The sequence below is a fragment of the Microtus pennsylvanicus genome, chromosome 5 (assembly GCF_037038515.1).
Source record: "Microtus pennsylvanicus isolate mMicPen1 chromosome 5, mMicPen1.hap1, whole genome shotgun sequence".
NCBI lineage: Eukaryota > Metazoa > Chordata > Mammalia > Rodentia > Cricetidae > Microtus > Microtus pennsylvanicus.
This window is the reverse complement of record NC_134583.1, coordinates 9,895,355-9,920,804: the sequence shown is the minus strand read 5'-3', so window position 1 is coordinate 9,920,804 and position 25,450 is coordinate 9,895,355. Positions and strand designations below refer to the sequence as shown.

At 46.0% G+C, this 25,450-nt stretch overlaps 1 protein-coding gene across 4 annotated transcripts in view; it reads left to right on the top strand.

The window, feature by feature from the left end:
• Bach2 (BACH transcriptional regulator 2) overlaps positions 1-25,450 on the top strand; it is a 336,475-nt gene that overhangs the window by 182,177 nt on the left and 128,848 nt on the right. Inside the window, exon 1 of one of the 4 annotated variants that reach the window (XM_075971278.1) lies at positions 3,987-4,169. The exons of the other annotated variants lie outside the window; for them this stretch is intronic. The gene's annotated coding sequence lies outside the window, so the exon portion shown is untranslated. Of the gene's footprint in view, positions 1-3,986; positions 4,170-25,450 lie in introns of those variants that run through there. 4 annotated transcript variants of the gene reach the window in all.

Genomic DNA, 25,450 nt, shown 5'->3' with positions numbered 1-25,450 from the left:
TGCTGAAATCAGCGAGAGTAGCTGAATGCGTTAGAATTAGATCTGGATGTTGCTTTCTAGGGATCTTCACCAGAAAGCAGCTACCCCTTGTCGTTAAGCAGAATACCAAAGCAAGCATCTCCTCGTCCTCTGGTACCAAGGTTTCCCTGCACCATCAGAGACTCCAACACATTGGCACAGGATAGAAAACTCCAACATGTACTTTCATAGGCATTCTTGAGAAAACAGCATCTTTTCCAGGATTAAGGGGTAGATTTCTGTGTGTGTTTTAGGAATAATCTATAAGCTGTGACATAATTGCCTTCAAGAGTGATGCCGACACTAACCCCATGGACACAATTTTGGAGTCAGTTCTGTTGGTTTGTTTTTAGAAAAACGTTTGATTTGATCGTTTACAATAGACTCCATTGACAATTATAGCCTATTCACGGAACAATCAAAATTAATTTTCATTTTTGCATGCATGCTAATAGTACAAGGGAGTGATGTTGCCAGCATGGGGACATATGTTAATATACTATTCAAAACCTCCAGAGTCTCCAAAGAAGCTGAGCTGTACTGCACTGTGAAGTTCCCTCCCAAGTAATAGCCCCGGCCACATAAATGCTTTATCAGTTTATTCCAGTAGCCTCCAGCCCGCTGAGTACTAAAGAGGTGACTGAGGGTGCACCTGTCACTAGTGAAATGACACTTCTCACTACAACAGGGGAATTCAGGGTTCCCTTTTGTGGGTTCTTAGCTGCATTAATAAAAGAATTTTAAAATGGACTCAGGGGCAAACACTATGGCTTAGCAGTTAAAGACGCTTGCCACCACCTGACAGTCTCAGTTTGATCCCTGGAACCCACATGGGGGAAGCAAAGAACTGACTCCTGGAAGTTGTCCTCTGACCTCCACACCTGTACCATGGTACACATTTACACACGCATGCACACACACACACACACACACACGCACACATAGTATGTATTTTAAAAAACAGACTCAGAAGGAAGCTCAAGGATGATTTTATTAGAGTTTGGGAGAAAAACCACTGGGCAGGCAAGAGGTGAATCTCAGGGGCTTCTGGAAGGAGGACGGTGGAAGACAACAGAGAAATCAATGCCTTTTTAGGATCGTTTTTTTTTTCCTATTTATCTCTGCTTTTTTTTAATTTATTTATTTATTAAGGATTTCTGCCTCCTCCCCGCAACCACCTCCCATTTCCCTCCCCCTCCCCCGATCAAGTCCCCCTCCCTCATCTGCTCGAAGAGCAATCAGGGTTCCCTGACCTGTGGGAAGCCCAAGGACCGCCCACCTCTATCCAGGTCTCCTAAGGTGAGCTTCCAAACAGCCTAGGCTCCCCCAAAGCCATTGCGTGCAGTAGGATCAAAAACCCACTGCGATTGTTCTCGGCTCTTAAAAACGATCTTAAACTATGTTCATGGCAGCATTGTTTAAGATCGTTTTTAAGAGCCGCCATGTTCAGCATCGGCTTTTCATGGCAGCAGGGCACAGGGGAGGTCAGAGAAAGCGAGAATGTCCAAAGCATTCCAAAGACAGCAAGCAGGCTGCTGAGCTGGGGGAAAGCCCCACAGAGCTGGGCTGTAAGGTCCAGGCCCCTGGGTTTCATAACAGCCCCTCCCATATTTTTACGTCACAGGCTTTGGTTTTTCCCACATGTTCTCTTTGTTAGATGAAACCCAGACGAGGAGGGGCGTCCAGTCTTTCTGTTCCCTCTGGCTTCCTTTATATGTTAACCTTGATGTAGCAGTTCCAACATACACTCTCCTACCAGACCACTGAGCCTTCGTGTTGAGGGCGTAACAGCGGCTTACCCTTCTAGGAACCCCATTCAGGCATGAGCAGGCCTGGTGTCTGCAGTAGGGTGGCAGGAAATGCAATGAATGGGTATGTTGAGACGTGTTCCTGCTCTTCTGCCCGTAGGACATTCTCTGTGAAATCCTGCACGCTAGCGAGGTTATTGAAGCCCTGAGTCATTGGAAGCTCTTGTGTCTAGAAGATGTTTCCCATATTCCACACCTGATTGACACCAGGTCATATTATTAAATGAGTCCGATATTTTAACTATTTTAATTTCTAGAAAAAGTCACAATCCAAAAAAGAATTGTTTCCTTTTGGCAAAGCAGAGGTAGCTTTGCATTCCTTCTTGCAAAAGTAATGGTTCCCTTCACAACAGCTTCGCCCTGAGAAGCATGTCAGCCAGTTTATCGTATGGGTCTCAGGGTGCCCTTACACAGCCCAGACGCACTGAATAATACTGTCTTTTGTAAGTGGTTCATCGTGGATGAGATTTCATTAGGTACATGTTTATTCTACATAAGCTGAAGTCACATAAAAGAATAAAATCAAATGTTCCTTCTAATCTAGCTACCAGGATACAAGTTACCTATACCATGGATTTTTGTGTATTTCTCCAAACAGTTTTTAATCAGCAAGTCCAAATTCGTAAGCAGTACTCTGTTCTGATTATACTGTGCAACTTGAAAATAGTGGCATTGATTAGACATCATTTTACAGGACAAAGATCTCCTTTCTTCTTTTCCCTTCAAGTGCTATTACGCATTTCTTACACAGACACATGTGTGGACCTACCCATATTTTGATCAGGTGGAAGTCTCCCTAACCCATCCTTCTCAGGTGGAAGTGTCCCTAACCCATCCTTCTCATTCTTACATTCATTTACAAAAAAAAAAAAAATACCCAGTAGACTTGCAAAGCCTTTGCAACTACTGAATTCATAAGAGAAAGATTTGCTTGTGTACAGAAGATTTTGGTGTTAGATCTGCTCACAGTGCCGGGTTGCTTTAAAAACCATAGTTAGTTCACAGTAAACCAGGAAAGGCTGACACAGGAGAGGCTGACTTGGGGCCTCCTTCCCCCGTTCCTCATCCACAATCCAAACAATATGGATTCCAGTAAAAGTCTGATTTCACTCAAGTGTCTGCCTTCTAGTGTTTGAAGCCAGTTTCCCCCCAGCCTTGCCTTCTTCCTTCCTGAAAGTGGTCTGCCCAGACCACTGTGCTCTGATGCATGGCTCTCGGAGTTGGAAAGTCCTTGCTGCCCTGTAGAGAGGGCATCAACTTCAGGTTGGGATGACTCCCACACTTAGCCAGGGCTAAGCAGGGCCTAGGGCCCTGAGAGAAGAGCCAGGTGAAACCTAAGGGGTTGTTTGAGGCTCATGAGTAGTGCCGTTCACATTCCTTATGTTAGAATAGGAAGAATTTAGTAGGCAGCTGCTGGAGAGATCTGGTTATAAATTGGGTCTTTGGAGATTTTATCTTCTCCTATACAAGACGCTAAGTTCCTTGACAGGGAGACTTCTTTGCTTCGCTTAGATCCCCTGTGTCCTTTCTAGAACAGTGACTCTCTATATATAGATTGATGTGACTATTTCTGTGGCTGTCAGGTGATCGGTGAATGAATGCAAGCCCTCTGGCTCTCTTGGTTTTACCGTCTTCACCCAGCAATTGATGGCACTTTAGTAAGCATTTTCAAGTGTGTTGGACATCCGACTGGGTACAGGTGTGGAAAAGCGGTGTACAGCACCTCGATCCTCCCCTGGCAAAGGAGATGCTAATACTGATAATGAGAATCTGGCACCTTCATTTTCGATTTGGTCACCTTGCTTCACTGGATCGGAGCACCTGCCACTAGGCTTGGTACATTGCGAAGCCCGAAACCATCCCTCAGATTGCTGATGACATTATTTATAAATTTCTCATGATATTAATAGCCAGCCTTTGTCATATAACAAATTCGAGAGCATGCCAAGAGGGAGTTAGCTTTGTCATTGACATTGAGATTAACTTTCTCTAGACTAGTGAAAACTAAAATGTTCCTTACCACATAAAAGTTTTGCTTTCACTGTGTTCAGACCCCTCCCATCTGTCACAGCACAGTCATTTGGTGTCTGACTTGGGGGCGGTGTGGTTGTTTCTCAGTGGTGTGTGACCCACTTTTTCATAATACTTAATTGCCTCTGTTTTTACTATACAAGTCGGAGGCTGACGAGAGTGGACCAGAGCCCCAGAAGGACTTTCTGAGGCTTCTCGTCAGTTCTAGAACCACACAGGCAGAAGACGGTCTTAACCGTGCAGGGTGTGCGTTCACCACCAGAGAGTGAAGGGATGGCTCCTCTAGTTTCTGGACAATGAGCGTGTGCACAGGTAATGGTGCTGTTCTCGCAGCTGATTCCTTGTGTGTCTTAATTCCTTTCGCTGAACTGGACTTTGAGTCAACACCCGCATTGCTTCTCGGTTGTGATTTAGGGAGGGGGCTCAGGAGAGTGAGAATTTTCATTGGCTCTGTAAGACCTTGGTAACTTTTCCTTAGAGATCTGAGGAGGTTGCAATTGAAGAGAAAAACCTCTATCTTCTCCGCTCGCCTAGCAGAATCATCTTTGATGGTTGGTTGTTTTGTTTTCAGTGCTGTCGAGGTCGTTGTGTGTAAGCATCAGATACCTCACCCCGCCGGGACAGCCACGTGATAGTTAAAGGTTGGTCGGCTTCTGGCTGTGGAGTAGCAGCGTGTGGTGAAAGCCCACAGAAAGACCCACAGAAGGGGAGAGCTGATGTAGGGCTGATGTGTCTTGCTAAACACTGGCCACTGCAGACTCAAAAGCAGATGGCAGCCAAGTGCTAGGCTTAACTTTGGCAAAAAAAAAAAAAATTTCTCCAAGTCTGTTTTGTACCTGGTAGTGCTTCTGGCGTCACAGTTGTCCGCGGGAAGATGTTAAAATAGCATTGTTTCGCAGCAAAATGTTGGAGGTCACCTGCCCTGATGTCACCTGTTCTGATTCACAGGAGAGTTTTTGGTGCACGTTTATTTACCAGAGTCTGTCTGGCGTGTGGTTCGTGGCACTCTTGTCTGCACACTGAATTACCTACCACCTTAGAGACCTGGAACAGGCCCGGAGATAAGTCAGCCTTGTTTTCCATGAAAGTCCTGATACAGAAAAAGAACGAAAGTACAAACAGTGACTGGAAAAAGTGTCACACATTGTAGCCACTTTGCATCCCTTGTTAGGACAAACCTGGGCTGGGTTTTTACATTGGTGAAGCTGCGCAGTAGGTGGAGCAGTGTGGGTGGCTCAGAAAAAGTAGCGGTTAGAATAAGATTTTCCATCGATTGCCCTTTGTGCCTGGCTAAAAATAAGATTCATACAAATCAGAATGTGTAGTGCAAGCAAAATCACTCTGTTAATTCTGATGACTGACTTGCCCACGTCTTCGCATCCGTCTAGTAAGGTGGTATATTAGGAAATAAGTGTCTCTGTTTAAATACCAAAGGGCAGCCAGTTTTTTTTTTCTGTTTGTCTACACAAGATAGTTTGTCATTTTCCCCTTCTAAAGGAAGAAAAGCTTAATTCACGCACATACGAAGTGTGCTGGTGATGCAGATGGTGAGATCCCTGAGTCCGTCTACACAGCACCGGCCTCGTTTCAAAGGCTGTTGTGCGTATCCATCTTAAAGCTAATTGCTAGAAAGTTATTTCTTATCATCTCAGAGCGGCGAGAAAAAGAGGGTCACTTAGCTGTGCTGCTCTAGAGATCAGAAAATGAATGTGCTAGGGAACCAGAATCAGTGCACACCTGTCCCTAAGTGTCTCCGTAAACACAGATGTTAGAGGAGCAGTTGACCACGTAAAAACTCCCTTCATCTGCCTTCAGAGTCCCCTGCAACCACAGTAGATGATAATGTCTCAGTCTGTGGCTAGACAGAACACCAAAGAGAAGTCCTGTCGCTGTTCACAGGGAAATTTGTACCTTAGTGATCCCAGAGTTGGTGCTGTCCCATCCCACTGACTGAAGGGCTGCGGCATTTCCAGAGAAGGAGTGTCTGCAAGGGCACCGAGCTTTTGGGGTTTGATGCAGTCTATGAAACAGATGAGTCAAGAGGGCAGCCGATCAGCAGCCTCAGTCATGAAACCTCTGGCTGTGACAGTCCTCTGACGACGCCGCGGCTGAAGAGAGATGAGAGCTCTGAGAGAAGGAAGACCCTGGCCCAAAGCTTAGCCAGGAGACCTGTTGACCTGGACCTGTCTGCTTTGCCTCCCTAGACCTGAGCATCTTTGTCTGCAAATGGGAAAAGGCACATCAGGTGCCTGTAGGATTGGATGAGGTAATGACGTAAGGTACGGAGCCGGAGCTGTGCGCAGTGAGCGATGCTGGTGTCGTTCTTCCTCATGCTATGTATCTTGACGATGTGCTGGAGCATGTCATGGCATTGGAGGTTCTCCTGTGCGTCTGTAGTAGAAATTTTTAGGATTTCATGCACCAAGGATCAGCCTCCGGGTCACTGTTTCTCACGGAGAGGGTAAGGGCATTTACAGAGCAGTTAGGTTCTTTATAGCCTCCTAATGCTGCCTGTCGGGTTATTTGATTTCACAATGACACGGACACAGTGTGCGCTCCTTCCTTTGTAGATTAGCACTGAGCGTATTCAGTTATTTTTATCCTCACACTATGCTTTTTACTGAAGCCTGGGTATTTTGGTCCTCACATCTGCTCATGTTAGTTGTAGTACCTGCTGGTATACATTATGAAAGTGGCTGTACTAATGTTGTAATCAAGCGAGCTTTTAAATATTTCAGGTGGGAACTAGCGAAACTTCAGGGGCAATTAGCGTCCATGGTATTGTCTCTCCCTAGAGGAAACTTGCATACATAATGATGTTGGTTACTGATCAGCCATTAAGATGACCAAATGCTAACAGGCAGAAGACGGTTAGTGCTGTTTTGGTTTTCATTAGTTTTTGTTAATTATTCTGTTTTCTATAATGCATACTTGCCCATCTCAGAGTCTCCCACCCCACCCGCCAGTTGTCTATTACAAAGTGAATGTATTATTTTGTAATGCAAAGGTATGGTTATAAACATCACATGACTTTTGGGTTAACCTTTAGAAGCCTTGGAATCAGACAGTAAGAGTTCAGAGCAGGCTTTCCTTCAGTCTCCTCCATGACCTTCTGGGATGCTGGTTCTCATTTATCAAATTAAAAGAGAGATTGTGGCAGTGCCTTGACTCTGCCTCACCTGGGGCTTGACAAGAAGTCAAGTATGAGACCAGTAAGCTCCGAAATGACAGCAGAACACAGGATCAGCAACAGTTTGCTGGTTGCCATGCACATCCTTCGTCATCTGTTTGTTTTTAACTTCAGAAATTTTCTCGTGATTATTCTACCACCCCAGTACCACAGCTGATTGTAGTGTGTGTCTTAGCATCAGTAGATCCTCTGGGTTTTAGTGTCAGGACCTGGCAGTCTGTAGCAGAGACATTTCTTGGATTGATGACCGGGATGACTTGCCTTAGGGACACAGCCTATCTCCCAGAGTGTAGGCAGATTGCACTTTCTACCTAGATTTCTCTTGAGTGAAGTGGAAGAATTCTTTCCCACAGAGCGAATCCTTCCAGGTGACTTGCAGAGCTCCTGGTGTTAAAGACACAGCTTCAGCATACACACATACACATGCGTGCACGCGTGAACATGCACACACACACACACCCGCGCACACACACACCATTATCCTTGGCAGCCTCATTGCACTTGGCCACTGAAGCTTCTGTGAAAATCATAGCCAGGGGAAGATGAAGAATTAGGCTCCGCTGTGACTTCCTTCCACACCTTTGTGAGGAATGACAAAGATTCTGAAATCCATCGCATTGATGCATGGCACAACAATGGTTTTAACCTGTCCTTCATGTGCAATTTGAGGGTAGTGGCCAGGCTGGGCTCATTATTCCTTTGGTTGAATAATATAAAGCATTTGCAATGGAGATTTACTCTAATGATGTATTTTAAGTGCATGTCCGCATTGCTAGTTTAATGCACTCAGTCATGAAATGCTTTAGAGTTTATGGCTAATGGATAAATCCTCAGGAAAAAAAAAAGTGAAATTTTCAGTAAGATTGACGTTTGGAGTGCGAAATACAAATCTAATGAGAGCATTTCAACCAAGGTTTGTAATTAGGGCTGAATAGAGTAAATTTGTACATGCTCACTGCAGAAGGGCACAGCAGAAGGTGAAATTGCATGCTCTACTGGGAGCGCGCGATGAAGGCCAATGTATCAGTGTCGGGCCGTGACACCAGCGTATAAATGATACTGTCACCAAGTGCTGCACGGAGTACCAAGGGAATTCCACTCTAGTAAATTACATTACTTAGACAGACCTGAAGGCATTGTGCTGGAATGAGAGGAGAAAAAGAGAAGGCTGTCAGCACACAACAGAAGATGCTGCCCTATAACTGCAGGATAGACGTCACTCACTCGTGTGGGTATAGAAAGGCTAATATTATATCCTGTTGATTATTTTATAGAAGTGACATTCATATACAGTTGACCATAAGAGAATGAGTATCAGTTGGTTTCTGTGATCTGGCCAGTGTTGGGTTTTTCTTATTATTTACAGCTGGGTGGTAGTGGGGGAATCAGCATTTGCTCTTCATTTATTTTCTCTATTGTGAAAATCTAACCCTTTCCCCTCAGTTATATTGTTCAACACCACTGTAATAAAAGCATGTGTGATGGCTGTGGTTAGGTGGAAGGTGCTGGAATCCCAGCTACTTGAGAGGCTGGGGCAGGAGATTGCCTCTTTTTCCCACTCCTTCCCTTGTGTTCCCCTGCAGTCAGGTGGGGCCACTTTATGATGTAAAGTGTTGATCTCTCATAGCATTTCTGGACAGGAATTGGAAGAAGAAAGTAACTATGGATTGTGCTGTCATTTCCTTACTTTCTGAATGTGTGCTGGTCTCCTTTTGTCTGGTTGGATTCTGGGTACCAGTCCTCGAAGAAGCCCATCCTAGGTATTCTGGGATCAGTCACTCACTTCTTAACCAGGAAATAAATGTGCCCCAGAGAGAGTTTTCTGAAACATCAATGTTGACTTTCTCAAGCATGCCTCACACCTTGTCCTCTTGTTGAGGATGAGCTCCATGAGGAAGACAAGGGCCCTGCTGGCACTTCCACACAGCTTAAATGGCAGAGCTTCCTAAAGAGAGGCCATTGGATGGTAGAGGTGGCCCTGATATTTGACTTTTAGTCTTTCCAAAATAACGCTGTATCCATGTCAGCATCATAGCTTCATCTGTTTTCTAGCTACAGTTGTAGACTTGATTCATCTAAACACGTGACTTAGTAAAGCTGGCGTATTTTGATCACTAGGTTGGGAGGCAGAAAGGGGAGAACTCAATTAAATATGGAATGGCTATTTCTACTTTATGCTGGTATGTGCACCTTAATATTTCAAGGGGAGTGGGAGGGATGAGAATATGAGCAAAGAGGTCAAGACCATGATGGGGATACCCACGGAAACAGCTTATCTGAGCTAATGGGAGCTCACCAATTCTGGTAGGACAGGGAAGGAACCAGCATAGGACCAAACTAAACCCTCTGAATATGGGTGACAGTTGTATGGATGGGGCAGACTGAGGGACCCACTGGCCATGGTACCAGGATTTATCCCTACTGCTTGTACTGGCAGCCTATTGCTTGCATTTTGGGAACCTATTCTCTTTGATGGATACCTTGCTCAGCCTAGATATAGTAGGGAGGGCCTTGGAGCTTCCCCAAAGCAATGTGCCTACCCTCTCTGAGGAATAGATTGGGGGTGGGGAGGAAGGTGGAGGGAATGGGAGGAGGAGAAAGTGGAAACTTGGATTGGTGTGTATAGTGAAAATGTTAGCTTGTTTTCTTTTTTTAAAAAAAAAAGAAGAAGAAAAGAAATATTATACAAGAAAAAAATATTTCAGTGGTTGAGTTCTTGCCCAGGACATGCGAGGCCCTAGGTTCCATCTCTGCTGCCTGTGGTGTAAGTGTCAGTCTGTGATTCTGAAGTGGGTCTGTGTAAAAGCTCCATGCAGTGTGGTAGCGTCAGGTGCCATGTGCAGGCCCAGCTTACAGATGGCTTCCTCGTTAGCTGTGTGGGCAGTCTGTCTCGCCTGCTCCAGCACACCCCTAGTTCCCATTGTATCTCCCTTAAGCTTGTGTTATGTCTGTGTGTTCCTTCCATCCAGTACATCAGTAGGGAAATTGCATGTGTGTTGGTATTTACGGTTTTTGTTTTGTTTTGTTTCTGTTTCTGTTTTTTTAAAATTCAAACATTTTAATATTTTTGGCTTTATACCATTAAAAATTTCCACCTCCTCCCCTCCCCCCATTTCCCTCCTACTCCCCCACTATCCCTCCTCCCCCACTCTCTAGTCCTAAGAGAGGACAGGGTGCCATGCCCTGTGGGAAGTTCAAGACCCTCCCTCCTCCATCGAGGCCTAGGAAGGTGTGCATCCAAACAGACTAGGATCCCACAAAGCCAGTACATGCAATAGAATCAAAACCCAGTGCCATTATCATTGGCTTCTCAGTCCGCCCTTATTGTCAGCCACATTCATAGAGTCCGGTTTGATCACATGCTCGTTCAGTCCCAGTCCAGCTGGCCTTGGTGAGCTCCCCTTAGATCAGTCACACTGTCTAAGTGGGTGGATGAACCCCTTGCAGTCCTGACTTCCTTGCTCATCTTATCCCTCTTTCTGCTCTTCAACTGGACCTTGGGGGATCAGTCCAGTGCTCCAATGTGGGTCTCTGTCTCTATCTCCATCCATCGCCGGATGAAGGTTCTATGGTGATATTCAAGATATTCATCAGAGTAGCTATGGGACAAGGCTAGTTCAGGCACCCTCTCCTCTACTGCCCAAGGACCTAGCTGGGGACATCCCCTTGGACACCTGGGAACCCCTCTAGAGCCAAGTTTCTTGTCAACCCTAAAATGGCTCCCTTAATTAAGATATCTTCTTCCCTGCTCCCATATGTGTGTTGGTACTTAGTACACTGTCACATACATTGCTTTTTTTCTATTTTTATTTTATTTTAAAAACTATCTTTTTTCGTTGTACATACCAGTCCCAGTTCCCACTTCCTCCCCTCCTCTTATTCCCTCCTCTTACTCCCCCACCCCACCCTCCATCCACTCCTCAGAGAGGATAGGTACATTGCTTTGAGGAAGGACCAAGGCCCTCCCTACTGTATCTAGGCTGAGCAAGGTATCCATCCAAAGACCAAAATGGGTTCCAAAAAGCCAGTACAAGCAGTAGGGATAAAGCCTGGTCCCACTGCCAGTAGCCCTGTAGTCTGCCCCAGCCATAAAACTGTCACCCACATCCAGAGGGTCTGTTTTGGCCTATGCTGGTTCCTTCCCAGTCCTACCAGAGTTGGTAAGCTCCCATTCTCTCAGGTAAGCTGTTTCACTGGGTATCCTTATCATGATCTTGACCTCTTTGTTCATATTCTCATTCCTCTCACTCTTCAACTGGACTTTGGTAGCTCATCCCAGTGCTCCATTGTTGGTCTTTGCTGTTTCCATCAGTTGCTGGATGAAGGTTCTATGGTGACATTTAAGATAGCTATTTATCTGACTAGAGGCCAAGGCCAGTTCGGGTACCCTCTCCTCTATTGCTTAGGGTCTTAGCTGAGGTCATCCTTGTAGGTGCCTGAGAATTTCTCTAGTGCCAGGTCTCTTGCTAGCCCCATAATGGCTCTCTCAATCAAGATATCTCTTTCCTTGCTCTCCGTTTTCATCCTTCCTCCATCTTGACTATCCTGTTCCTTCAAGTTCTTCTACCCCTTCCTTTCTTCCCTCCTCCTCCCCTTCCACCCTCCCTTCTCCCCCCACACCCATGCTCCCAATTTCCTCAGGAGATCTTATCTATTTCCCCTTCCCAGGAGGATCTATATATGTTACTCTTAGGGTTCTCCTTGTTACTTAGCTTCTTTGGGGTCATGGACTATAAGCTTGTTATCCTTGGTTTTACAGCTAGTATCCACTTAAGAGTACCTACCATGCTCATCTTTCTGGGTCTGGTTAGCTCACTCAGGATATTTTCGTCTAGTTCCATTTACTTGCATGCATATTTCAAGATGTCACTTTTTTTTTTACCACTGAATAATACTCCGTTTTGTAAATGTACCACGTTTTCTTTATCTATTCTTCAGTTAAGAGGCATCTATGTTGCTTCCAGGTTCTGGCTATTACAAATAATGCTGCTATAAACATAGTTGAACAAATGTCCTTGTAATATAAATTGAGCATCCTTTGGGTATATGCCCATGGTATTGTTGGGTCCTGAAATAGGTTGATTCCCAATTTTCTGAGAAACCTCCATACTGATTTCCAGAGTGGTTATACAAGTTTGCCTTCCCACCAGCAATGGATGAGTGTTCCTCTTACTCCACATCCTCTCCAGTATAAGTTATCATTTGTGTTTTTGAGCTTAGCCATTCTTATTGGTGTAAGATGGTATCTCAGAGTCATTTTGATTTGTATTTCCCTGATGGCTAAGGATGTTGAACATTTTCTTAAATATCTTTTGCCATTTGAGATTCTTCTGTTGAGAATTCTTTGTTTAGATCTGTACCCCATTTTTTAGTTGGATTATTTTTTGATGTCTAATTCTTTGAGTTCTTTATATATTTTGGAGATAAGTCCTCTGTCTGATATGGGATTGCTGAAGATCTTTTCCCATTAAATAGGCTGCCTTTTTATCTTATTGACTGTGTCCTTTGCTTTGCTTTAAAGACGCTTCTCAGTTTCAGGAGGTCCTATTTACTTATTGTTGCTCTCAGTGTCTGTGCTACTGGTGTTGTATTTAAGAAATGATTTCCTGTGTCCATGCATTGAAAGCTAGTTCCTAATTTCTCTTCTATCAAAGATTAATCTTCTATTAAAGATTAAGGTCTTTAATCCATCAGGACTTGAGTTTTGTGCATGGGGATAGATATGGATCTATTTTCATTCTTCTACCTGTTGACACCTCGTTATGCTAGCACCATTTGTCGAAGATGTTTTCTTTTTTCTATTGTATAATTTTAACTTCTTTGTCAAAAATCAGGTGTTCATAGGTGTGTGGATTAATATCCAGGTCGTCAATTTGATTTCATTGGTCTTGTTTTTATGCTAATACTGTTTTTATTACTGTAGCTCTGTAATAGAGCTAGATGTCAGAGATGGTGATTCCTTTATTATACAGGATTGTTTTGGCTATCCTGGGTTTTTTGTTTTGTTTTGTTTTTCCATATGAAGCTGAGTATTCTTTCCAGGTCTGTGAAGAATTGTGTTGGGATTTTGATGGCAATTTTATTTAATCTATAGATTGCTTTTTGGTAGTATTGTCATTTTTATTTATACATCACTTTTTTCCCAACTTCTTTGGTGATAGCCTGCCATCAAACTACAACTCTGAGCTGAACCCTGGTGAAAGCGCCTTCCCGGCGTCTCAAGTGTTTTAGCTCCTCTCCATTCTTGAAGAGCTTCCTTTGTTCCTACTGCCCTACCCATATCTGACTGCTCTCTCTTCTTTTTCTCGCATTAAATTGGAAAGGGAACAGGGGGAGCTCCTAAGGAGGAATAGGTCTGTGGAGGATTGTGAGTACTCATTCAGAATCTATTTTTAGTTTCAAGAAATATAATGAAGTTGGGCTTTAAGTCCTGCTGAAGCTCCCATTAATGATCTTGCTACCTGCCACCTGATTCTGTTTTCCCCCAGGACGCCCAGTGTTGTCTCCCTAATATTCTGAATGGACTGCCTTCTAAGTTGGGCACATCCTGAAAGGCAGTGAGTGCTATTGTAGTGATGATTCTCTAGTAGATCCTTAATTGTCTCTGCCGCGTCCTTTTATTACCTCTAAAGTCTGCACTCATAAGCGCTTTCTGTATTTATTTCTGTAGATATGGATTTATCATCACAAGTCCTCCTGTTCACATAAGCACGTTCCCCACCTTGTCATGACAGGGTTTGCAGCTGACAACTGTTGTCTTAGGCTGCTGGGTTCCTGGGTTCCCACTGCTGCAGATGAGAGAAGAATGCAAACGACAGAGTCCCACCACCAGAGATCCCATAGCCACATTCCCGTGAACAATGAAGCCGTTGTTCACATGCGACATAAGGACGTAAGCATTCAAACAATAAGACCTCTTGTTAGATGCGGTGAAATACGCACTGCAAACATCGTGAGGTTCTCTGTCTCGTGGAAGGCAGTTTTTGCATGGGTTCGAAATACCCATTACCTTCCTAACAGTCCTTTAAGAAAGGAAAATCACCCATCTCGCTCTAGCTTTCAAGTAATTTCTGCTCTAAGGAAAGCTAAAGTGCATTCCTTTATATAAAGCACACACTATAATTTATGAAGTCACAGTGCTCCATTAAGAATTGCAGCTTATCCCCACCCCCGCCCGCACCTAAAGTGAAAACTCCATCTGTTTGACGGAAAAGCCCTTCTTTGTTTGAAACTTATTTTATAGTGTGTGTGTGTGTGTGTGTGTGTGTGTGTGTGTGTGTGTGTGTGTGTGGTTTGTGTATCTGTTGCACACACATGCACCTGTCACTGATAACATGTAGGGGTCAGAGGACAACTTGCAGGAGTCAGTTCTGTCCGGCTATCCTATAGGTCCTGGGGATTGAACTCAGGTCGTTAGGGTTGGCAGCACGTACCTTATTGAACCATCTCACCCAGTCCTTTTCTTTCTCTGAGTCATATTTATTTCTTCCAAATGCAACAAGAATCCTTTCGTAATTAGATTCGTAGTGAGGTTGTAAGGCATGACAATTCCCTAAACATTCTGGCACTGCTGGAGCATGGGGAGGGAGGAGTCCTGCTTTGAATTTACTTTAGTAGGAACCCATTTTGTTTAGTTTCTTTTTTTTGTTTTTGTTTTTGCATTGATCCTTTAAGGGAGACTTGGTATATAAACTTAGATCCTTGTCAGCGCACCTCAGGGTCTCCAGCAGACCCCGGAATGGTCTCGGTTTTGATGTTTAGCATATGTATATGTATAGTATGGTAGTGGTGGAGGGCGCATAAATTGACTGGCCAAAGGTGTTCTGTTGAGCTGATGCAGGATTAAACTATAGAAATTGCCCAGTGTTTGTAGATGGCTATATACAACAGCGTTGCAGAATCTCCTAATTGAAGAAATGTTTCATCTCCATCTCTGTTGACAGGAAAGATTGCCTCCTGATAATTGCTTTGCTTAAGTGTCTGATAATATGCCAGGAATGAGTGCGCTCTGTGTTAGGTCATCTTTAATTATGCATGTACCACCTGTCAGCTCCAAGTCAGTCTCGGATTAGACACTTGCGGAGTCAGTTTGGGGAGGGTCGGAGGGAAGCCAAGGTGATCCCTTTGAAAAACAGCAAAAATAGCAGTAAACATCTCTCGTCACCCGCAGCTCCCTGAAACACCTCAGGGGCATGGCTCTTGAGAAGGAACAAGCCACCGGGACATCTGAGAAACTCCGAAATCTCACTGGAGCGAGATGAATTACCGAGGAGACAAATGACAGGAGAGGCTGGGAGCGCCTCCTCCCTTGGCCATCTGCTGCATTTCCTTCCCATCGCTGTAAATGAGCCAGGGAAGAGCTCAGAAACATTTTTATAAGCTATGTGAGGACAGGAAATATGTTAATGATGCTAGATTTCATACATTTGGGGGATTTTTTTTCAGTAGCTGGTTGGCTTTTTTTAGAAGGACAAATGTGGGCTGGAAGACATGCTTGCTCCCCTCTGTCAGCTTTTGCTAGTTTTATTCTCACTTCTCAGGGTTGTTTGGGACTTTCTGGTGGGATGTTTAGGGTTCTTTACTGAAAGTTCTGTTCTCTCTTCAAAAGGGTGAACTTCTAAAAGGCATTTTTTTTCTTTGTTTACCTGTCAGAGGCTTAAGGGAAAGTGTGCTTGACTCCTTCATATAGGTGGCCTTGGTTGGTTGCAGTGGCAGGCAGAGAAGGGGCAGGTGCTGTAAAGAAGTGACAGAATGTGCCTTATCCCGTGGGGCAGCTCTCAGAGTGCAAAGGAAAGGCCCCACGCCGAGAAAAGGGTCCTGAGACAGGTTTACCCGAGACACACTTCAAAAGCCCAGAAATGCTCCGTTTCAGACACATCAGAGTAGAAACACAAGAAAGTAAACCAGGTCAGTCGGTGGGGGCATCACACTGGCCTCCAGCCCCCCAGAGCACCAAGTACCCTGAGTACCGTTTAACTGCCATTCAGGGCTCACTGAAGTGGGCATGCATCAAGGACATGCAGGGTGGTTCCGAATCCACTTACAGCCCAGTCCAGTGTAGGCCGTTTAGTGTGTGATCGATTCAGGAAAGGCTACACAGGACTGCCCACTCCACACAGTGCATGCTTCTTTTTAAAGTGACTGCAGTGAGCCCATCCCTGACTGAGGCGCCTCAGAAAGTTAAGTCCCGGGAGAGCTGAGGGAAAGAACCAGGAAGAAAAAGCAGCACCGCCATATTCCCACTCCGCGTTGCCAAACCCTTCCCATCTGCCTGGAAAAATCGTACGCTCTCTCCACCTGCCTGACTCCTATTTTGAACGTTATCTCCTCTAAGAAGCATCTTTAAATTTGTTCTTTTATAATCCCATGCATGCGTATAATGTTCTTTGATCAAAGTCCCCCCAATTATCCTCTCTTACCTCCTTCACCCGTCTCCAAATCCCTTCTTGTTCTAAGGTCCTCACCCTACTTTTATGCTTCTGTGTGTGTGTGTGTGTGTGTGCGCGCGCGCACGCGTGCGTGTGTGCATGTGCGTGTGTGTGTGTGTGTGTGTGTGTGTGCGTGTGTGCGTGTGTGTGTGTGTGTGTGTGTGCGTGTGCGTGTGTGTGTGTGTGTGTGTGTGCGTGTGCGTGTGTGTGTGTGTGTGTGTGTGTGTTAGACCCCTGAGGAATACAGTTGCAACCTTTGATTTACTATAGCTCATCTGGCAGGGGTGAGGCCTTGTGAGCCCATCTCCATACGGAATACTGGTGGGCCCGGTTTCTAAGGGTAGCCGCTGCTGCTCTGAGGCCATAGCTGCAATGGCCATGCCATGTCTACTATGGAACATTTACAGTACTCCTGGTCTCCTCCAGCTCTCATTCTGCCTGCTTCCTCTTCCTTCGTGTTGTCCGAGCTTTGGAGGATTGATAGAACTGTCCTATTTAGAGATGCGCATTCAGCAATCACTTAGTCTCAGCACGTTGACCAGTTAGGGGGGTCCCTGCATTAACCGTCACCCACTTCAAATAGAAGCTTCTCTAACCAAGGCTTAGAGTAACACCAGTCTGTGGATGTAGACATAAATATTTAGAACGCAGTTTGACACCATGTTTACTTAACAAAGCAACAGTGGTAAGCTCCCCCATGGGATCTCTGACCTCCGAAGTCATGGAGTTTGACCAGCTTTGTAGAACTAAGTATGAATTCCTCCAAGAGGGAGGGGCTCAAATCAAGTTAGGAAGTAGTTAGCTATTCCCATACCAACCATACCACAATGGCATTAGCGGGTACGTCTGGCCTAGCAGGTTGATAATGTTGTTCACAGGTTGATAGCCAGGTAAGACAGTTGATGGCTTTTCTCCGCTAGCAGCCAGCATGGCTCTTTAAACGCTATGCTAGACATCAGGAGGGTGCATCCAGTTCCGTTCCAGCTTGATCTCTGTAATGTTTGCAATTGGAATGTGTGGGGTCGTATCGTCTCATTCTGGTGAGCACCCAAGAGGAATGACAAGAACCTGGCTGGTTTGGGGAGCTCTGGGGATCTCCCTGACCAACAGTTCATAAGAACGTATCTCACACCTCACACTGGGATCTTGTTTAATCACCAATATCTTTTTTTTCTGTCTGCGACAGTCTCTCTCTATTTATTTATTTTTCTGCCTCCTCCCCGCCACCGCCTCCCATTTCCCTCCCCCTCCCCCATCAAGTCCCCCTCCCTCCTCAGCCCGAAGAGCAATCAGGGTTCCCTGCCCTGTGGGAAGTCCAAAGACCACCCACCTCCATCCAGGTCTAGTAAGGTGAGCATCCAAACTGCCTAGGCTCCCACAAAGCCAGTACGAATCACCAATATCTTAATCAGCATTTTTCTTCCTTCCTGGAGAATCTACTGTGCATCACCCAGTCCCTAGCAGGCTGCCTGCCTCCTGCGGTGTTCATCATAGCATCCTGCAAGGTCTGTTTTATGGAGCTTTCTCGGAGGAAAAAAATGTGCCATCTTAATTGTGACCAGGGAGCTCCGGGGACCAGGCAGTAATGATTTCGGTGGGTCCACAGTACCCGGGTCACATTAAGGATATTGTGACCATACATTAGAGAAGGACAGTTACATATGTGCGAGCTTCATGCCGGGCACACTGGAAGGATGATGGATTGTTAGCCTGGAGAAGGGAGGGAGAAGGGAGGCCGCAGTGGCCACCTTTAGATAGGTGAAACTCTGTTGCTCAGGAAGCAGCAGAGGTGGCCTTATGTGGAGAAGGTTTTATTTCAGAACAAGATTATTTGCACATGAAGCTAACCTACTGTAGCACCTGCGCCTGTGATTTTCTTTGGCAACAGTGGCCCCTGTCACTAGAAGGAGGGGTATCTTTTAGTGTTACATCTGGGGTTTGATAATATGGTAAAAAGCCTGTGCTCTGAGAGGCACAAATCAGTTAACCCTGACCTTGTGCAGGCCGAAAGCCCCTGCTGCGTGCAGCCTCCCAGCCAAGATGACTGTGGGGAGGCATGCCTGACGTCCAGGCTGGAGTTTGGGGTGTGATGGAAGACTTTCTTCCTCAGAGAAGCTGTACGATGAGACCGAGTAACACGTGACGTAGTCCCAGTGCACACTCCTCCTGGCCTCTCGCTCACTGCGAGCTGGAGAGACACCTCGATGCTTGAAACCTCCTTTCTGACCAGGAAAATAAATACACATAAAAAAAATACTCAGAATGTTCACCTCTTGGGAGTTGCTGTGAAGTTTCATGAAGGCAAAAGGAGCCACCTCCAAACGGATCCGTCCCTGGTACGCAGGACAGACTCCTCGCTTGAGGGTTATTGAGATCTGGGTGATAAACTGGGACATCCTGTCCACAGTCCCCCAGCATGGGCATGGATATTGCTCTGTGATGAGCACAGGCGTGGTTCAGTCCTCAGAGGCTCCCGGCACCACACCTGCTGCAGAGGAGGTTCCTGGGGCTGCTGGCTCCCCCGCTGGGGGCTAGGGAGCTGGAGCAGAGGTGCCACCACCCTCTGCTGGCCCAGGTGTCTGCCTGAGCCCTGTAGCCTGTTGGCTCCTCCTCCTCCTGCCTGTCATCCCAGCATGGAGTGCTCACCACTTTAGTTCATACCCCCTTCCCTCTCTCCTTCCATCTCATCCTAATCCTTCTTCTTTTTTATCTGACTTACTTCCTGGCCTCATCTTCTTTCTACATAAGACTGTTCTGATGAGCTTAGAACATAAAATGGTATTCTCAGTAATAACATTCACCGCTTACATTGCTTTTTTAAATCCTGTGTATGTTCAAGCCCAGGTCCTCGAGATCAGCCAGTGCTCTTAACCACTGAGCCATCTCTCCAGCCCCTACATTTCTGTCTTACTTTGTGTGCTCGTGTGTCATGTTCCCTGTCACCTGAGGGGTATAGCGGTGTACATGTGGAGGTCAGGGGACAGTTTAGAGGAGAAGGTTCCCACCTGAGACTGCGGAACCTGGAAATAGACCAAAGGTCACCAGGCTTAGCGGCCGGTATCTGTACACACTGAGGCGCCTTACAGCCCGACAAAAGAAAAGTGTTTTTTGTTGCTTCAGGAGGAGGGGGAAAATGAAGCTTTTCGTGTGTCTCTAGACTTCCTTAACGTTCTTTTCTCCTGTGTTGACATTTTCCCCTTCTGTCATTCCTTGAGCTTGTAGTCATTAACTTGCCAGACACCCAGCAACTGATTGTCTTTATGACACTGCTGGAATTAGGAAAGTGTCACTCTCAGAGAACCTAGCCCGTATATTAACTCAGACACAGCAAATTGCTAAATATACGCCTTTAAATGAAGAGCTTCAGAAGGCCAATTTGACTCTCTTGTTCCCAGCCCCTGCTGTTGGAAGGGGGTGACAGTGGGCAAGGGAGGAGGAATTTCTGTCACAGAACTAGCCTCTGAGTACACACAGCTGCTCCAGCTGAAGTCCACAGCGTTTCCCAGGACCTGGTGACGAGGTCCAAGCCTGACAGGAGGGCAGTGGGCACCTGCCAGCCTCCAGGTGTGTTCAGTCCTTGTCTACAACTTGAGTGTCCACACCATGGTTCCTTGATCTTCTTATTCCCACCAGAACCTTATTCCTCCCAGGGTCTAGTTCAGTAAACACCCGAGTAGATGGACAAGTGGAACAGAGAGGGGGGAAAGGAAAGGAAGGGAAAAGAAAGGAAGAAAGAAAGAAAGAAAGAAAGAAAGAAAGAAAGAAAGAAAGAAAGAAAGAAAGATAGATAGATAGATAGATAGATAGATAGATAGATAGATAGATAGATAGATAGATAGATGATGCTGATTCTATCCAGTGCTCAGTGTGAGCAAGACAGGTCCACATGTGGCGGGCAAGGCTCAAGGTACTCAGCGCATGAGGAAACGTGAACCGTGACTGCGAGGAAAGGTGATGAACACGTCCAGGTGGAAGAGGTCATGCGTCTGCAGACATGCAGCTCCCCAGAGCTTTCTTCACTGGTCTGTGTTGCTTTGTATTAAGCAGAATGTGACTTTAAATTTCCAGTCATTCCTAAGTCTTGAATCAGAATGTGGCATTGGTCCCCTTTCTAGGAAAGAAAGACAGCAGCCTCTTTCCCCAACTCTCAGACCCTGGTGTTCCTTTGGGAGCCAATAACCTGATGGGAAGACCATGACTCTCAGTCCTGGGTCTTTATCCCCTCTCTTATGACTTAGTGCCTACAACCCCAGACTAAACGCCTCCCTGAGGGGTGAAGGACAGATTCTTGCCTTCAAAATAGCCCCGGGCTCTCCCAATAACCCCATGAAAAAAAAAAAACATCTGAAAAAAGCTCACTGACAGCAAGGGTGCCAAATATATACAGAATTTTACTACAAAATATAAAGGTGTTAGCTTTGTGTTGCTCAGAACACTTATATTTGTAAAAGCTTCATGCCACTCTTAAGGTCAGTTGCTGTGTGCAGCTTAGTCAACTGCCAAATCCATGTACAAGAAGCTTTTGGTCTCCTTAAAAGAGAAGTAACTACTTTTCATTTTCTTCAGAATGTTCTGACCTTTGTCTTGTTCACAGATTCGCACTGGTTTGGGATTTTTGTTTCTGGGTTTTGTTTTGTTTTATAAGCTGTTGCAAAGGCATTTGAGCCCTCAACTCGTACTCTCCTGTTTCCCAGTACTCTACACTGGCCTTAGATAGTCGCCATGCTCCCTACAGAGGGCTTGGGGAGTTCAGTCTGCACCCGCAGAGTTCACCACCTAGCAGAGGCCCCACAGACAGCCTCAAACAGCTGGGACACGGATGCAAGTGGCAGGTGCCGTCGATAGACAGGGCTGGGAGCGCAGGCATACTTGGTAGCAGACTCTTTAGACAGAGCAGTGAGGTGCCCTGCTTGGCGTGGTGTTGTCTTGGCATGTAACATCCTTGTATCTGCCTTATCCTTCCTGTTCCATCCCAGAGTTCTTGAGGGCAGGGGCTCTCAGATTCATCACTATGTTCTGTGGCAGCTTAGTAAATGGTCGCTTAAGCAAGTATGTTCTCTACCATGCTTAGTTTTTATCTTAAAATTAGTGTGACAGTTAAGAAGCTGTTTTTAGTTTCATATAAAAATGGAATTTGGGTTCTTTTCAGTATTTTTTAACTCTTGGTGGGAGGGACATGCTAACTCATGAAAGGTTCTCAAACACTGGAGAAAAAGTGAAGTGACTTCGCTTATGCTTTGGCACAGCACGAATACAGGATTTTCTAAGAACCTTGGAAGCTGCTTGTTTATATCACCTTATGTAACCCTAGTGCCAAGAAATGTGCCTGACCTTTAAAGGGTACGTAATAGATACTTGTTGAGCGCTGGGGAGTCTGCTCTGACAGCATCTTCCACCAAGCCTGAAAATAAAAGCTCAGCCCCAGTCCACAATAGGAGAAGCTCTCTCTCTCTCTCTCTCTCTCTCTCTCTCTCTCTCTCTCTCTCTCTCTCTCTCTCTCTGTGTGTGTGTGTGTGTGTGTGTGTGTGTGTGTGTGTGTAAAATGTAATGAGAATTTTTAAATATAACATTCGTTGAACGAGTGACTAAATGCTGACTGAGCTTCCCCTGTGTGCTGAGTCCCAGGTTAAATTCTGGAGACTGCAACGATAAATAATGGGTTTCCCTTACCTCAGCGCTTGCCCTTCAAGAGTTAGTGCAGAAGACGAGCAACCCCGTGGTCTTCCTCCGGTGCAAGAAGACCGTGAAGATGACGCCAAGGATTTTGTTTTGCTGTGTGAGTGTGATCAACCAGACATCATGGTGCACATTTAAGCCTCATAAAGGAGTAGAAGGCTGAGGCCAAAGATTTGCAATTTCAAGGCTGGCCTTGGCTACGTAGCAAAACCATGTTTCAAAAGGCCAGTGGCTGCGGAGCTATCTCAGTGCTAAAGGACTTGCCTCCCAATTGCAAAACCCTAAATTTGATCCCCAGAACTGCTCAAAGGAGGAAAGGGGGGAGAAAAATGTTACAGTATATCCCTGAAACAAGAAAGAAGAAACAAAGAATCAGCTTTTGTCTCTCTACTCTACTTTTCTCCTTTTGTTTGACTCTACCCTTTGTACCACAGGGTTTTTCTGGGCAGTAGGGAATCATGATAAGCCCCAAGATACAAATAGTGCTAAGGTAGCATAGGAAAGTCACACATCAGACTTCCGGGTCACTGGAGTTCCCATGTGCTCCTCGGCTTCTCCCGAGGAACGAAGGTGATAGAATGGATTATATTACAAGGGATTTGCTGAATCAGCTCACACAGCAGGCACCGGGGAGTCCAAAATTGACTGTCTGCACACCGGAGAGGCTAAGAAACCAACTGGTAGCCTCTCAGCCCGCAAGGCTGGTGGCCTGGAGGATCCTTGGAGAAATGCTGGTCTGTGGTCAGTGGGGAAGGCTGAAGAAACCAGGCTGTGGCAGCAGCAGCAGCAACAACACATGTACCCTGACCAGCAGGAAGCAAAGGCAGGCAGGAAGGCAGCTTGGCTCTTTCCTCAGACTTCTTTATATCCAGGCTGTCACTGGAAGATGCTGGCACTCTGGCAGGGTGGTCACTACCCCTAGATAACCCTTCCTGGAAATGCTGTCTTCTCTCACAGGCATGTCTCTTAGTGATGAACCATCACGCTACTTGAGAAGAAGACTGCTGCCTTGAAATTGTCCTTTGTGGTGCGTGTCCAGTTCCCTGGGCAGTTTCTCCTCTTCCTTCCTACAAGGCAATGTTCGTGAGCTACCAGCGACGTCCCCTACGTGCTACGCACTTGACTGTGTTTTACGCCAGACTCTACTCTCTAATACCTGTACCAAAGCATTCATTTGATGTTCCTTGGAAACTTCATTGCAGCCTATAAAGACTAGAAATTGTTATACCACATTCCTCCTAGCAAGAGTCTCCTCCCGTACCCATGCCCAGATGACCCCGAAGTCATTCCATCCTCCATGCTCTATACCCGCGTAGCCTCGGTCTTGGAATACCATGCCCTGTAGGTACATGTGACCTACATACATCTTCCTGTGTGCCTTTAAATTACCCCAGGCCACCTTTGATACAATCCAGTGCAAATGCTCTAGAAAGACTGGCCATGCCGTGTTATTTAGGGAACGATGACAAGGGGAGAAGCCTGCATGTGTTCGGTATAGACACAGTTCCTCCCCGGATATTTTGGACTGCGTATAGAACCTGCAGATCCAGAGTGGCGGCCCTGCTACTTTAAATCTCAGATCCATATCTCCTCAGAGGTCTACAGCTCCGTCCCCATAGTGACAGGATGGCCACTCTTGTCTCTACCCCTCTTCACCCCTGTCTGTTCTTCATAAAGATGTCAGTGCAGTCTTTCTAGCACACAATTAGGAGCTTAACACATTCACAACAACTCCTGAATGTAGCCTGTAACCCTTGTGACCCCCTCAGTGCCTAGGCCCTGTTCCTCTCTCTACTTCCATCTGCTGACATGTCTTCCTTTCTCTGTTCTGCAGCCTAGCATGTCGCCTGGACTGAGTATGCGTTTATTGAGTGAACCAGCAAACCAGCTGGGGAGGGGAGGGCGCTTATACAAGAAGCTAATGAGGAAAGGCTGAGTTAAGAAAAGCGTGGCCAAAAGAGGGGAGCAGCAGTCTGATAGTTTAGTCTTGGGAGTAGCAGAAAGAACCGGACCCTCCCTCTTCCTCTCTCTCCAGCCTTTCCCTTTGGCCCGACTAAATGTTTTGAGGTTTCTCTCTGCAGCCTGCGGTTTGACAGCTTCGTTCCCTGGCTGCCCTCACACCATGCCTTTGCCCTTGCAGCTCAGCCACCTGGCACACTTGGCAGGCTGCCTCTCCTGGAAGGCCCTCTCTAACATGCCCCCCTTGCAGGCAGTCTTTCTGCAAAGGTAATGATTTAGCCACTAACCTGTGCTTGTGGTCATTCCTACTAAATGGCACAGGTTCCCTTGATACAGACGAGTTCTTATTCTCTAGTGTCTCTCCAGAATCCCCAGCACCGGCTGTGCAACCATCCCTCAGTCTCCTACAGTCTGTTGGAAGGGCGTGTGTGTGTGTGTGTGTGTGTGTGTGTGTGTTAGTTATCTCTCCTGACCCGTATCTGTCACTTTAAATGTAAGTGGCATACAGTAAACTAAGTTCAATGCAATTGTACAAAGGAGCTGGCCAAGGCTTCACAGTGAGCTTCAGCGTGGCCATCTCCCTGCCTACCTTGCATTGTTCCTCACCGCGGCCAGTGTAGTCATCTGGTACAGGTAGGCATTACCTCATTCCTGTCCTCCTGGCGTCAGTATCCCCCGCCTCCACATGCTCCGCATGCCACTGTGGTATGATCTGGTGGAAATGTCACTTTGATGGAATCATTTGTTGTCATTTGTGTCTCCTTGCCCTCGTGTGAAGGATGCTCCCATCTCTGAGAACTCCCTTCCTGGAGTGGCTTGCCCTTCATCTCTCACTCGTCCTAACCCCCCTAGATTGACTGCCACAGCCTAACACTGTTCTCACTCCTACTGTGGCTGTCTTCCCTGAACTGGGGGTGCATACCCACAAGAGCAGGCAGCGGAGAGGAGCAGCGCTGTTTTGGAGAGACTGTCATAGTCTACCTGGTCTTTTTTTTTTAATATTTATTTATTTATTATGTATACAATATTTTGTCTGTATGTATGCCTGCAGGCCAGAAGAGGGCACCAGACCCCATTGCAGATGGTTTGAGCCACCGTGTGGTTGCTGGGAATTGAACTCAGGACCCTTGGAAGAGCAGGCAATGCTCTTAATCTCTGAGCCATCTCTCCAGCCCCCTACCTGGTCTTTGTAACCTACCTAAGTCTGGTTTATTTGCCCAAGAAAATACTTAAATTGTAAAATTCTGATTATTCTACTCCCTGCATTTTGACATATAACCACATATTACCTTAGTTTGTTATATGAATACGTCCTACATGTGAGACCTGCCTCCACAGTC